The sequence below is a fragment of the Aphelocoma coerulescens genome, chromosome 2 (genome assembly GCF_041296385.1).
Source record: "Aphelocoma coerulescens isolate FSJ_1873_10779 chromosome 2, UR_Acoe_1.0, whole genome shotgun sequence".
Lineage (NCBI taxonomy): Eukaryota > Metazoa > Chordata > Aves > Passeriformes > Corvidae > Aphelocoma > Aphelocoma coerulescens.
Genome location: NC_091015.1, coordinates 80252424 through 80267485, shown reverse-complemented (window position 1 = coordinate 80267485; position 15062 = coordinate 80252424). Strand labels below are relative to the sequence as shown.

At 40.1% G+C, this 15062-nt stretch overlaps 1 long non-coding RNA gene across 2 annotated transcripts in view; it reads left to right on the top strand.

Moving 5' to 3' along the window:
* The window catches only part of LOC138106887 (uncharacterized), a 137433-nt gene extending 129711 nt beyond the window's left edge, over positions 1-7722 (top strand). Inside the window, exons 6-7 of one of the 2 annotated variants that reach the window (XR_011149178.1) lie at positions 5720-5806; positions 7555-7722. This is a non-coding gene — a long non-coding RNA (uncharacterized lncRNA). Of the gene's footprint in view, positions 1-463; positions 591-5719; positions 5807-7554 lie in introns of those variants that run through there. The other variant, XR_011149179.1, reaches the window with a different exon arrangement.
* Positions 7723-15062: the final 7340 nt, after the last annotated feature.

Below are 15062 nucleotides of genomic sequence, written 5' to 3'. Positions count from 1 at the left end.
GCACTCCTACAGGCATGAGAAGGCTGAGTCCTGTTACCTGCAGTGGTCACAAGGACTGTTGACTGTCATTAGAGTAAGAACCATTGGCAGTGAAGGCAGCACAGAATTTGGACAGACTATGCACTTTTATCATTGCAAACAGCTGATCCTCTACCATCAAGGGCATGAAATGCTCTTCAGTCCCTCTGTGCTTTAGCAGATTTTGAATTCAGGGTGCCCTTCCCTACCAATCCAAAGTGGTTTTGTTCTCCACAGAGAAGATGGTTTGTACTGCCTCTAATTTCGGATGCTGTTTGGTGTTTGCAAACATGTTATTTCTTTCTGCTATGTAGCTTTGCTTTGGGGTTTAAGGCTATAGAAGAAAATATTGTTCACTTCTCACATGTGGAAGTGAATTACTGAGAGCAAAACAAAGCCTAGCTTAAGCTTCTGTTTCTTCTTTTCTCTCTCTTTCCTCTTTAAGGACTGTTTATGTTTGCATGACCTGCAGGGGAACTGGAAGTGCACTAGATCATCTAGCAAAGCACAAAACCTCCACAAGTATATGTGCTTTATTTGTGCCTCCTCTGAACTTTTTTTGGGGGAAAAAAAAAAAAGCAGGCAGAAAAAGGAAAGGATCTGATGGGTTAAAAATTCACTATTGTGCTTTACATCAGATAACATTCTGGCCTATATTTGCACCAGTCTCAGCTGATGTCATTGAATAGAGAACACAAGGCAAATGAGATCCAGCCATGCTTTGCCACAGCACACAACAAAAGCGCCCACAAGAAGAGATTTTTTTCTGGGCTTTCAACATTGATACTTTAAGAAACAGGAGGCATATTTTAGAAGACCATCTTTATGAACAAAATTTTTCAGAAGTTTTATGAGCATGTATGGAACACATACATTAAAAAATCTTGCAGGTTTAATTTTTGGGATTAAAGAATAAAAATTATGGCTCTTAGAAATAGGCTAATAATTAAACCTTTCATCTAAAATATACAAAACTCTTGTATCTTTGATGGATGACATGACGACAAAGAGTAATTGTTATTAACTTCTTACTATCACCCATTCAAGATAAGGGGCAATAAATTAACTGTGTTCTGGAAATCCACAACTTAGAGAAAGGTTTATCAGACCGTTTCCAGCATGTGGTTTGTAGAGCGCTGGGTGCAGGTCAGTTACTCGGGCTGGCACTCTTCTCCCAACACACAGGATTGCAGAGGCTGTAATGCAGGATGGATCCAGCTCCTGTGGTGGACAGAAGTGGGCACACACTAGATGTGGTGAGCTGACCTAAGTCCTGCAGAGGAGGTATCACTGCAGCCACTGCAGTTGCAGTGCAGGCAAGCATTGAGCTGCAAGGGGGAGGGCAATCACCACAAACTCATCCAAGATCTTCAGCCAAGTCAGGAAAAACACAGAACAAGAAGTATTGGGATATTAGGGAGTAACTGTACCCAGGGAAATCTCTCATCACAGCGAAGGGTTTAGTGGCTTGGCAGCATCTCCTTGTGGAAGAAGCCTTCCTACTCCATGGGTCATGTCCCCAGAAACACATTAGCAGGTGGCTGGGGCCGTTCTCCTCCACCCAGATGACCTCTTGCCTCTCTCCCGCCTCCTGAGAGACTCCTCTTGCCATGAGGGCTTCCCATTGGACTTGATCCCAAATCCACACAGTTTATGGAAAGGTTTCTACTAAGGTCAACTGCTTTGGTTTGAGTTAGTGCACAGAGACACTCTTGAATTTTGGGAGTTCAGAGTGGGGTCCTGAGGCTCCATCACATGTTGAGAGAGCCGAGGAGGATGGCAACAGGCGTGGCAGTGCCTGTGAAGAGTGGCTTGAACTTGTTCTTTACCTTCCCCCTCCTGCATTTTAGGGATTTTTATGGAAAACACATTTGTAATGTATTCAATTGCATCTATGCAGTGGAGAATTAGATTGGCATAAAGGTAAACAACTGGCAAATTATTCATAACTCTAAATCTGCCCGATGTCTCTTTGTTCCAAAACTTTAGAAATTAGAGACTGCTCACCAGATGTTATAAAAGAAATTACTAATTTAACTGCTAAACTGCTAAAAGGCTCACTCTAGTAATATTTTCTTGCAGAAAATGTCTGTGTCTTGTTAAATGTTTATTGAATACTGTAATTATATTGCATTTGCTGTTAAACGATATTGACATTTTTGAATAAAAAGGGGGGTTTTTTGTGTGTGTGGTTTTTTTTTTAATCCAGGCAGGATCTATAACATGAACATCTGGTTGCAACCTAATGTGTGGCATTGAGACAAAAAAAACCCCTCCCCACCCTCAAAGAAAAAAGTGTTCTGCCAATGTTTTTCTCCGTGTATTACTTTTTCAAAGTAGCTCCGGCTTTTGTCGCACCAGCTATGATTAAGTACCAGGACTTTCTCACTATCAGAAAATGTTTAAAGGCAAGTAACCAGCAAAGCTTCACCAAGCTGATGGCTGGTGAAATAAGGATATATTTAGCAATGAAACAGCTGTTTCTTGAGCAATAACCCAGCTGTTTGGCTTTGAAAATACCTGTTAGAGTTATTAATCATATTAAAAAGTAGAAAAAAAACCCCTGACTCTGGAAGGCATGAAACAGACATTTAATTTATTTTTTTTTTTTTTTTTTTAAATATAAAAGGTGGCTTTGTCACTATAATGAGTGCAAGGAAATAAAAGGGGCGAGTGGGGTTTGGAATATTTTAGAAGTATACAGGTATTAAAACAGATGCACTTAATATTCCTGCCGGCTGCCAGTCAAGTTTCTTATCATCACTTAATGGACTATGCTCTTGTAAAACTCTTGCAAAATGCTTTGTAGCATAGTCATTTCCCTATTCATTCCCTCCTCTAACTCTTTCTGTTTAATTACTGGAAGGGTTCAGATGTGATGTTGACTAACTGCACCACTCCACGTACATTTAATTTTTCCCATTTCCTATTGGGTAATGGAAGACAGAAATTTGGCTCCCTTCAGGCCTGGGACCTATCCATAACTCAAAGAATGTGATTTCCACTGGAGGCTAGAGTAAGGAATACGTATAAAATTCTACCATCTAACAGGAATGTTAAAGACAGACTTTCTTTCATAGGGTTTCCCTGTCATGCAGTAGATTTAATCAAGAGAACCAATTACAGTGTCCTGGACCCAAACAGATGTGAGACACAACTCAAGTATTTAAATTGCAACTTTTGCTATTCATAAAGCTGTTGCTGGCTGGGAACATCTTCAAAAGCAAAAGTTTTCTTGTATGTAGATAGGACCCAATCCTGGCTGCTGTATATGCATAAAATGTAATTCTAGTGGCTCCATTGTTATTCCAGGTGGTTCTACACTGCACAGCTGGAACCACTGCAAGAAGGACCTATGTATGTACAAAGCACATGTTTTTTTGGACAATGCATTAATTCACTAAGAAGTGGACAGATACATTTCTTTTGGCTAGGTTTTTGGATTTTCTGACTTAGGGTATTTCAATTTTCTTTTGCTTTACGTCTTTTTAAAGAAGAAGTAAACAGAATAAAATTCATATATGTTAAACCTCATAGACCTGAGCTACTTTTTTTTCAGCTGGAACTGAATATAGCAACAGTTTTAAAGCAGAATGCAATCTTCTGACCTGTTAAAATTACATGTTTCATTTACAGGAATCTGAATTGGAGAAGCTATACTTTTTTATTTAGAGCATCACTTTTTATAAAACCACCCGTATGAACAGAAATGTATCTGTCAACAATGCAGACAGCTCAGACTTCCATCACAGAACTAACTCATGCATTGAAGGCTACATGGACTATCATAGCTAAAATCTGCTCCCATTTATTGTGGTTTACATTTTTTGTATTAAGAGTAATCTGCCTGCTGTACTGCAGAATGACTTGAGGGTCTGGCACTGTTCCCTCCCAGACTCGTGATACAGGATGAATGTGCACACTTTTGCCCTGGGGCTGGACGTTCCCTTGCCTCACTGGATATTAAGCTTACCTTTCTCCTTGCAATCCTGTGACTTTGCCAGACTTGAGAAGGTTTTGGAAAGGAGGCAATTAATTAGGAGAGCACATCATGACCCCTTTTTTGGCCACCCCCAGCATTAACCTGTTAATGACACCATGACATCCAGAAAATAAATCACCAGCAGCTAAGCATATGCTAAAAATGTGTTTGGACTCAGTAAATATTATGCCAAGGTACCATGTGCACACACACACAAACAGCTCACAGAGACAAACCAGCACTAAGATAATTTTATATATCAATGAAATCATTCCTAGTTTGCAAAAGATGTTTTTGTTTTCAGATTCTCCATTTCCCCCAGAACAACACCATGACCTAGCTTGCACATGTATTTTTACTGCAAGGGTTTCTTGCAAATCAAATTGAGGACAAAACTTGCATTGCAGGCAACCAAATGCCCACATTATTTCAGGTATGTGAATGGGTGGAGTTTAAACCTGGTCCTGATCAGGATCAGGATGCCAAAGAGTTGTGGCTTATTCTGTAGTGATTTGTATATACTGGCATTGCAATACATCACTGAAGGCTAACAGAAATGACCCAGGGAAAAGGATTCCATAGAAAAGGTAGCAGCCAGTGAGGACTGAAGCCTGTCTCCATCACTTGCTGTGCTGCTCCACATCCCCTTTCAGGGTTCTATGGTTTCACCTGAGGCTGGGAGCCCCTGTGGCAGATGGGCTTTTGCAGTCATTACTGGGTGCCCTGGCAGGCTCAGTGTGAGTCTCCTGCTGGCTTCTGGAAAGGGCCTCAGCCTCAGAAATAGCAAAATTTGTCTTGAGGTGCCACCAACAGCAACAGGCCTGACATGTTGGCTGCTCATCCTTTTTCCCTCTCTCTTAGAGGAACATGAAATGCTGGTTATTTATAATTTAACACTGCATATCATTATTAAACATTATAACAATTACTGTACTATAATGCATTCATATTTTTCTAAGTTACAACTATATTCATAAACACATTCACACACACTATAGATGTGTAAAGTATATACAGAAAGATAAACAGAAAAACATTGCTAATATTATCTACCTAAAAAAGCCTTAAAGAAAAAAAAAAAAGAAAAAAAAATAAGTTAATTGCCTAAGTGTAATTTTTGAGGTAAAAAAAAAAAATCATTGTTTGTTTTTTCAGGCTGATCACTGTTGGCATGTAATTTTGCAGAACTTTGAAATATTTGTGCACTGATTTCTAATGCACAGCACTTGCCATTACCTTCCTTTTCAGTCATTGTTGCTGGCCCACTGAGAGCACTGCTTCTATTGCCTGGCTGGATTAGTGTCCTTGTGAAATATTTGTGATCACATCTCGGTTAATTACACTAGAATGGGAACACAATAGTCTCCAAACAGTGAGCATTTATTTTTAAGACTGGACTTAAGTACCGTTTATTAAATCACTGCTTCCTCATCCAAATTCTAACATTTTGTTAGTGTTCCTATTTATTTATTGACTTTAACAGAGCAAGGATACAAAGTTAGGTTTCAGGACACAAAGCTTTGTTTTATATACAGTTACTAAGTATAGCTGAATCTAAGGCAAAACATACTAGAAAGCAGAAGATGCCAACTGTTAGGAGCTTTTTTGCTTGGATAGTTTTCATTCAGAAATGTTTTTCTTTTCATGCAGAATTCAAACATGCTTGCTTGAGCAATGCCATCTGCAGGCTTTATAAAGATGGTGATTCTTTTCTTCTAGGTCTCCTTCCTTCAAAGACTTAAATCCATCCTGAATGTGTGCATCAACCAGCAAGACGTCTGTCTGCCTCCTGACTTCCCACTGCAGGTATAAAAGTACTGTCAAAAGTAGCCTGTCATGCATGAGACTCAGAAAAGAGAAAAAAATAGTCCTGTCCCTTACAGTCTCTGGGGACAACAATCCCCAAATGCCTTCAGAATCAGGAATCATAAAGAGGGACTCCTCTTGAACAGGGCAGATGACAGACAGGTTTCATGCCTCTTTCTCCCAGTAAGCCTGAACAACAAGGTCATTGACTGTCACCTTATAGTTCATCTCTTTCCACAGTTTAGCTTGATGCAATTGAGGATGTTTTATTACTTTGACCTGCAGAGTGATGTCATGTTCTAAATCTTGTCTATTTTTTCAACTATTTTAGTTACTGTAATAAAAGACAATACCTCTCTCTACATCTGGTCTTGGTTTTACCCTTAGATCATCACTGTTACAACACTACTTATAAAAAACAATGCATCGAAAAAATAATGTTCTTATTTTTAAAAAAAAAGACAACTTATCAAGTGCACATGAAATGTCAACATTTTTGCAATCTGTGAGTGCCATGAGCAAAAGCAGGATGTAGAAATGCTGGTGGTCTGATCCCTAATTGATTTAAAAGGCAATAAAGATAGATTGTTTCTTTTAAGACTCGGCACTTTCTTTTCCTAACTCATAATCCCTGCTCTGCTCTACTCAGTGCTAATCTCTCATAACACTGATAGTTCTACATGGATCTCACTCCTTGAAAAGTCCTTATAAGGCTTTGTATCTCCAAAACAGCTTTCTCTTAGTACCTACTTGTTCTTGGAAGAATCTTTTTTTCATGTCATGCAAAGCAGAAAATTAAAATCAATTCCTCTTTCTCAGCCATTATGTCTGCAAGCTAGAAGGATCAAGGCATAGATGATATATCATTAACTATATGAACATTGTATTGTTAGAAAGAGCAAATGATACACAATCCTTGAAGTCAATGGAAGGACCACTGGGAGCCCAAAGAGGGCTAAGCTGTTTATCCATTTTCAGTTGTTTTGTATATGCTGTAGTTGAAGTACTGAGAGATTATCTAAGGATAGAATTAAAATAAATCTGGGTTCCTTGGTTTAGGAACTTCAGGTGTGCATACTAAATCTGACTGAACATTAGCCCTGCCTCTGAAGGTTTAAATCATTCTGTGATTCTAAGTATCTTTTTACATCAAAGTGTCTCTTGCTGGTGAGTTACAAAACTTTCCATCGTGAGGGAAATCTACATCACAAGGATTGGTTTTGTACAGTAGTCTATAGGACAGAGGCCTGTGCACTAGCTTAATCAAATCCTACTTTGCTATTTTATTGTTCTTGCTCTGTACTGTAGAGCAGTTTTTTGATGTCTTTCAACCAAGCCAATTTCTTTCTGTAGCTTTGCATCTCCTCCTTTCTCTTGCTCCTTTTACTACATGCTGTCCATGCATACACAAAATGAGCACCACTTACAATTCTTCATTAGTAACATCTACACGTAGACAGTTACCCACCAGTTACATTCCTTCCTTATAGAAGCACAACTGTAGCCTTTAGGAAGCTAACTAAGCCTCATTTCTTTCTTTCGAGGCTTGGAAGGGCATAAATCATTGCAATGGGAGCTTGTAAAGACAACATTAGGCCAGTGTCAACATGATGTAACTATTTCATGAAAACTATCAGCCCTCAAACCATTATGCTTGCTGCTTGTTCTCTACTATTGCAAAGCTATGCTCGCTAAAATCTATGGAAAGCTATAAAAGTGCCTTTCACCTGATATTGTGATGTTTTCAGGTTCTGACATAGGAAGGTGGTCTCATGGTAACAGCATGGGACAGGAACACCTTTCTTCATTGCCTGCCCTCACACAGATTTTCTGCAGGACTTCAAACAAATCATCAGAGCAGGGGCAACAGAATGGACAGTGCAGATTGTTGATCAGAGGCCAGCATGTACAAACCTGCAAGGGTAAGAAATGAGTGAAATGAGGTAAAATTTTCTCTGCCTTGAGCACCTGCTCTCCTTGCCTTAAAGTAATGGGGTGTACTTTGCTGTTTCTAGATATTATATTTAAATATTTCATGGTTATATCACTATAGTAAAGGAATGTTTTCTAGATTGCACTGGGTCTTTCTATGAACTTCTAGAGATAAGCACATGTGCTTTTTCCTTGTCTTTTCCCCACCTCTCCTTTTTTTCAGGTCATCCAGGAAGTTCTCAAGAATCAAATCAAATTAGCATTTCACCATTGACAAAATGAGCCGTATTGTTATCAGACATTTACATAATTATTCACTGCTATTGTTCACATAAATATATACATGATCTTTTTTCTGCAGCACTTTCATAAATCTCCAGATGAGGTTGATTCCTTCTGCTGAGAGATTTAATTGTTCGTATATGTTTTCCATGGGAATGATGAAAGCCAGCTAGAATTACTGCTGAGTGAACTAGAGCAATCCTGGATTATGATGAATGGAAGTAGTGAATGATCAGTGACTGATGTAAGCAAAACATTACTGAGTTTGAAGCACCTATAATTAGAGGGACATGATATTTCAATTGAAAGTTGCCATGTCAAACATGGGACAAATACAATACTTGTCTTTTACTCCTGAAAGCTTTTGAGCAAGAAATTAGTTAATCACAAAATGGCATGTGGTTATTACACAGCAAGCTTGCATAACTGCATCAGAGCAGGTCTCATTTACATCAGGAACTAATTTAGCAAGTGACAGCTAAAACACTGGGAAACGTTCCTTTGGATCTTGAGCTGACCCTGGATACACAAAGTGCTGCAATCACATTAAAAAATTTTAGTCTTGTCACTAATGAAGAGTTAACCTTTTTTACTACAGCTTCTCATACCTGCTAGGCTCCTGTCTGAAATACCTCAGGAAACATTACTCTGGGTTCAGGCTGCCTGGAAATTCCTTGTTTGACTCATTTAATTTGAATCAATAGCTCATTTTTTTTAAATTTGTTTGCCCCATAGAAGATTTGGCTCACAGACTACAGGGTGATTACGTCAGGACATGTCAGGAGGCAGCTGGAAAGCTTACCTCTATGGATAGTATTTACAGAGCTGATGATTGTACTTAAAAGGATGCGACCCATATACAGGAAATCATGGAGATAAAGTAGCCCTGTTTTTCTAGTAAAACTCATTTCTAATGATATCTAGGAGTTTCTGAGACATAACTCAAAACTCAGTGTGAGCAAGAGGAGGTTGTAAAAGAAGAACATCACTTCTGGAGAAGAAACCAAGCAGGTCAAAAAAATTTGCTTTAATAAGAGGAGACAGAAAGCGGGCAGAATATTGGATTTTGGGGGCAAGACATCAGGGATGCAGATCTTTGCCTCCTGTACAAAGCAGTATGTATAAATCAGAGTCCTGGTGGCACACAGTGGACCTTAGGTTCACCTCAGTCCTCATTTCCTGAGGTTCTTTTGACACCATTGAAGTCTATTAAAGACAATCTTCTCTGGCAGTATTTCAAGAGAGAAGGGATATTATGAAATGCAGCAAGAGCAGAGAAAAATAAATGATCATCAGTAATGTCCTTTTAACACTGTGTTTGTAGAGGGGGAGTGTGAGCATGTGCACACATGTAAGTAATCTGGATTTAAACTGATTTTTAAATTAAATGCTGTCAGATGCACAAAATGAACAGAAAAAAAATGTTTCTATTCTGCATTGCCTGCATTTGAGTAAGTCTGGCTGGTAACAACCGTAAGTAAAGAAAAATAAGAGAAAAGCAATTCATATTGGTGCTGTTGCTTTAGGAGAAATAACTGGTAACTGGTTGTGGTGCTTCATACAGGCTTTGTTACATCTCTTTTCCTTTGGCTCTCTCTAAAGGGAAATAGATCAGGGCCAGCACACTGTATATATTAGCAGGTTAACATACTGGGCTATACTTGCACTTTATTGTAAATGTTTTTGGTACTTCTTCTAAGTCTGTGTTTACCTTGGGTATTTTCTTAGTTCACACATGTGAAATAACAGCTGGGACTTGCCAAAATATAGCAGTCAAGTGCTGTACATGTAGTAGCTTTAAAACTAACACAGGTGTCCTAGATCCCTTACGCAGAATAAACAGAAGCACACGATCAAGAGTGTGTCTAACTCCTCTCTTCTGGAAATGACGTGTCTTGAAATGCTTGATCTGACAATTGTGGCCTCTCAAGAAAGAAGTATCACAGACATGAAATGCTGTTGTTTTCTACAAACAAGTGCACTGTCTTTATTCTTTTAATATCGGTGCATTATCATCGTAACTTGGATCTATCTATTTCCACCCTTTCTTTTTCAAAGGAAAGGCAAGTACATTTAATGAGCTCAGTTCACTCCTGGGTCACACCAGAGCAGAAGGACAAGACCTCCATTGCTGGAAAGACCACCCAGAGAGGAGGAAGCTGTGCTTGCCCAGGAGGGAGGTAAGACAAGAAGGTCCCAGCAGTTTTCTTCCAGAGCCCAAGCCATGAGCACCAGCAGCCTCACGAGCAGGAGCCTTGGGGCCCTGGCCTTACAGAAGGGGTCTGTTTCTTTTCAGTGTGAGCACACCTCACTTCCTTCGTGCTGGCAAGGCTGTCTGTGAATAAAACAATACCATTGCATTGAGCTGCTCAGTGTTTTTATGGCTTCTTTTGTTTGTTGTCTCCATGATTTTACACTGCACCCCTCTTTCTATATCTGAAAGAGAAATAAAATAGGATAGAGTACTGCAATGGTAGCTAATACACACAGGGGAGGAACCTGCCATGGGTTTTTCCAGCTGTAGACAACTAGGACTGCATAAATATTCAAGAATCCCACTGATAATGCACAGGAGTAGCGGAAATTCAGGACAAAATTCAGGGAGGATGACATACACAAGCATCATAGTCCCATGGGAGCACTTGTGCCATCTTGTTGCCTGCATAATGGAATGGAAGTAGATAAACAAGCTCAGGTACATACACGAAAGAATAGCAGCAGGTTGCTTCTCCCAAAGAGGTACTGCTTTGCAGAGATGCCCTTAGAGTAGTGTCCAAAGTAAGGTAAGTGAAGACATTCACTTGGAAAGTTCACTCAAAAGGAAGTTGCATTCTTCACAGTAATTCCTTTGACCTACACTTTCTCATGAAAGAATGTGATTCATACTGTCTGTAAGAATAGAAATTAAGTCATTGGAAAAGAACCATCAACCCTCTGGAATCAATGTACTCAGTTTAAAAATCTGTGAGACTGGACAGAGGCTTCCAATACTACAAATATAACTAGCTTTGACAAATGCATCTGCATTATTAGTTCTAGCATACAAATTCCTATGGGTTGCTCTAATAAAAATAAAAGCAGAAAATTTATTCCTAATTACACCGTGAAAATGTTTTTCATAAAGAGTATAAAATATTATCTTAGTAAGGGTTATTTGTGTAAGTGCCCAATGCTAAAAGGCTTGTTTTCACTGCAGGGCTAATCTAAACTAAACATCAGATGTTGCCCATAGTTGCACTGGGTCTCTGTGCCTGAAGTTGTCTGCTTTTTCCAGCTGGATCAGTTGATCTGATGAAAGATATTGCTTCTCCTTAGAGCCTACCTTGCTGTTTTCATAGATATCATAAATCTTATTGAGTGTTTCATCCTGACCTTTCTGTAGAGGTAAAAGTGTCTTGGATTCAGATCTAGATTCCTGAATACTTTTCTTGTAGATAATGTGATACATTTAGTTTTCCACATTGTGCCTGGCCAGCACAGGATTAGCATGGCATTAATTGATTGCAGGAGGATCAAGTAAGTGGATTAGAGCTGCTCCACAACCAAGAAAGTTGATGATCCTGAAGGTAAAACTCCCTCAAAGGGGACATGAGATGAAGAAAAGAAAATTTAATGAACTGCTTTGAGAAATGGGAAAAGCCAGACTATGTCCTCGTTTCCCAGTGTATTCCAGTTATCTCTTGGGATAACTACATTTTAATAGAATGCCAACTTTCTTTTTAATATGATCCTTGAAATTTCTTTTAAGCCACCTAAAACATCATGGCTTTTTCCTTCATCAATCAAAACATATTTTTTTTAACTGTGGGATGTTTGTTCAGTAGAGTTCGCTGTTTTTCTTTCATTGATTTTCTTTTTAACATGCAGTTGTTGAAAACTTAATTTTGAGTTTAGTCAGCTTTGTTCAAGATCCATTGCTATTCCAAGTAGAATGTGTGGTATGTTTTCTGCAGTCCAGTGTAAGGGATGTAAGGCATGATGGATGATGTTTGGAATGGAAAGATGAATGAATACAGCCATTACCAAAGCTGCTCTCTTGATCTGAAAAGAGAAATCCATTTCTTTTTTATTTCTTGATAAGGAATTTACAGCAATGCTGTGTTGGAAAAAATTTCATCTGAAAACTAAATTTTTGTTTAGACTTAGGACTAAGACGAGTTTTGTGGATTTTGTGTTTTAAAAACCTTGTGAATATAAAAACATTTTAGAAGCATTGGTGGAGGGGATGCGTTCCTATTTTGACTTTATGGTTATTTATTAATCTTTCAATGTAAAATTGGCACTTCTTTCCCTGGAAAATTTTTCTCCTATCTGTATTAGTGTTGCCCACCCAATGTAAGTAAAAAGCATTGATTATTCCTACTTTTTTATTCCTGCCTAGAAAGGTCCATCAAGTCCTCAGTCACAGTGTCAGGTTGGGGCAGACATGGCAGACTGGCCAGGGTCAAAACCGCCTGACCTGGAGTGATGCAGTTCTGTAACACCAGCATGGCAACACATGGGGATCTATACACACAGTTTATTTTCTTCATGTTCCTTCTCAGTGTGGGTGTATTTGGCAATGAAAAGCATCATAACGTTTGAGAATGGAAGATACTAACAAAACAGTATCTTTCAACACCACATCCATTTGCATGCTTAATTTAAATACTGCAGTTTTCTGCCCAGTAACTTAATTAACATGGCATGAAATCAGCATGAAAACTGTGAGTCCCTGCTGTAAAGAAACTCAAATGTAGGATCTCTTCCACAGCAAAAATTGTTATAAATTAGTTTAAATTCTCAGCCAGCATGAACCTGCATAGCCCCCTGTTCCAGATGTGGCTTTACACCAGCTGAGATGTGGCCCAAATAACTTCCTGTCCTAATAGTGCCACAGGGCAAAGAAGAAATAACAGCCTGACAGGTAGGCAAAACAACAGGCCTCAGAGGTCCTGCAGCAAAAAAAACCAAAAAACATTCTTTCAAATAGTTTGAAGGCTAAAGATCTCAAAGGACCCTCATCCAACAGCATAATCGTGAAAATACAGTGACAAATAGGACAGTAAACTAACAGTTTCATGCTGAATTGTTGAGTGCAGGCAGATTTGGCCTCTGTAGCAGCAGATTAAGTTGTTAGCCAATATGATTATCTGTCTGATAGCATAGAAATCTCCCAGGGAACAAGTTGTGCCTGAACCACCACGCAAACCTTGACAGGTTCCACCCCACACACCTCTCCACTCGCATCCCCACTCTTTCCTCTTTCACTTTCCTGGTACTCATGGCCTGTGAGGGACAGGAATACATGGACTCTTTATTGCACACAAGGGAGTATCACAAAAATGTGGGAGCTTCCAGGGGTATGGCACTACTAGCTTGGTGGAGGACCTCTTTACGCTGTCACTGATTTTGGGGGGATTCACTGCTGCTCTCCAAGAGACAGGTCTCTAACCTTTTTGGATGTAGAGAAAAACATTGTCTGAATTCCCAACAGCTCAAAAAAAAAAAAAAAAGGATAAAAGAAAGGAACTCCATTTTTTAAGTCAAAGGGTTTTTTTTGTTTTACTTTCTTGCTTTCTCTCCAGCTGTGACTGAACCCCAGGGCTGCTGCTCTCTGAACAAGAGGCAGCAGCTGGGGCCAGCAAGGGAAACTGGGGTGAGCTGGGCCTCTCCTTTCTCTCCTCTTCCCTCTGTCTATCCATGCCTCCAGGCAGGGTATGGGGCAAGAAGCCCTCTGACAGACCCCACAGCTGCAGCGTGTCAGGGCAGAGGACTGGAGGAGGTGAGTGCAGAGCTGTGCATGCCAGCATCACGGGCACCACACAAATGGGACTGTAAGGTCTTGGCTGTGTGTCATCAGACGGGAGAACATGCTGCTTCCCAGAGGTGCTTTTGTCCACGGTAAGCCAAATGCCCTCTTTCAGAAAAGGCTTTCAGACACATACCCCCAAAAAGGAAAAAGGAAGTTTTGAAAGGTGGGATCTGAGGAGAGGAAGTGACTCATGGGCTCAAAGAGAGATGGGCAGGGAGTGACAGCCGGCCGAGGCAGCAGAAGCGATCCCCAACTGTGCCGAGTCGTGGGAATGGGGGTGAGGAAGGAGCCTGAGGCTGGATGTTGGCGTTTTCACTGAGTTTCAGGAACAGCAACAGTCCTACGCTTGCCTCCTGGGCATAGGATTTTTACTGCATCCCACCACAGACAGCTCTGAGGCTTAACAACAGGCCTGACTGCACTATGCCTGCACCTTGGAGGTGACTCCAGCTGCTGTCCCAGACAGCAGAGGTCTGTCAGGCCCCTTGGGGTGCCAGCCACTGTGCCAGTAGCCCCTGGCATGGCCACCCTGCCTTCCCCACCTGCATGGGCACACCACCACCTACCGCGGCATTCCAGCCCTGGATGCAGCCCTTCTGGGGATGGTCCCAGGGGAGGAAGGGTATCTGCAATTTGGGTGAAAAACATAGATTTTCGCCCTGTTTTTCCATTTTTCAAATAGCTATCTTTTGTCATATTAAAGAAGTAAGAACAGATGTAGATTGGTTTTTATGGGGTTTCATCAGAGATGTGACATGAGAGTCATGTCTGGGGGTTTTGCACTGGTCCCTTACAGAAAACTTTGTCAGGGTGGACTTAGTTTCCAGTGATGGGATGCCCTTTTTTACCTGATGTAGGAGTGAGCCTTTTTCCTTCATCCTCTTTTGCACCTTGCAATCTGTGTGCCCTCTGGTAGAGTGAGTTTTCTCTCCTAATGAGGAAGCTGTAGCGGTCAGGACTTTGTGAACACTAAACGAGGAATTTCCTGGCTTTCAAACAATTTCCCCCTTTAATGATGATGTTCTAATAATATCCTCTTTTTTTTTTAATTAACTGATCCCTCACGTGCAGAGTACTCAAATAATAAACTGGCTGCAATTCTGTGCTGTGTCTCCTAAAAGGAAGTGAACCAGAGATAACACGATGTTACCTTTTGTTCCTTCTATTTATTTTTTATTTAAGTATCTTTAATGAGTTATCCTATGGACCCAGTATGGTAGATCAGATAGAGTGCTCATTTTATTGTTG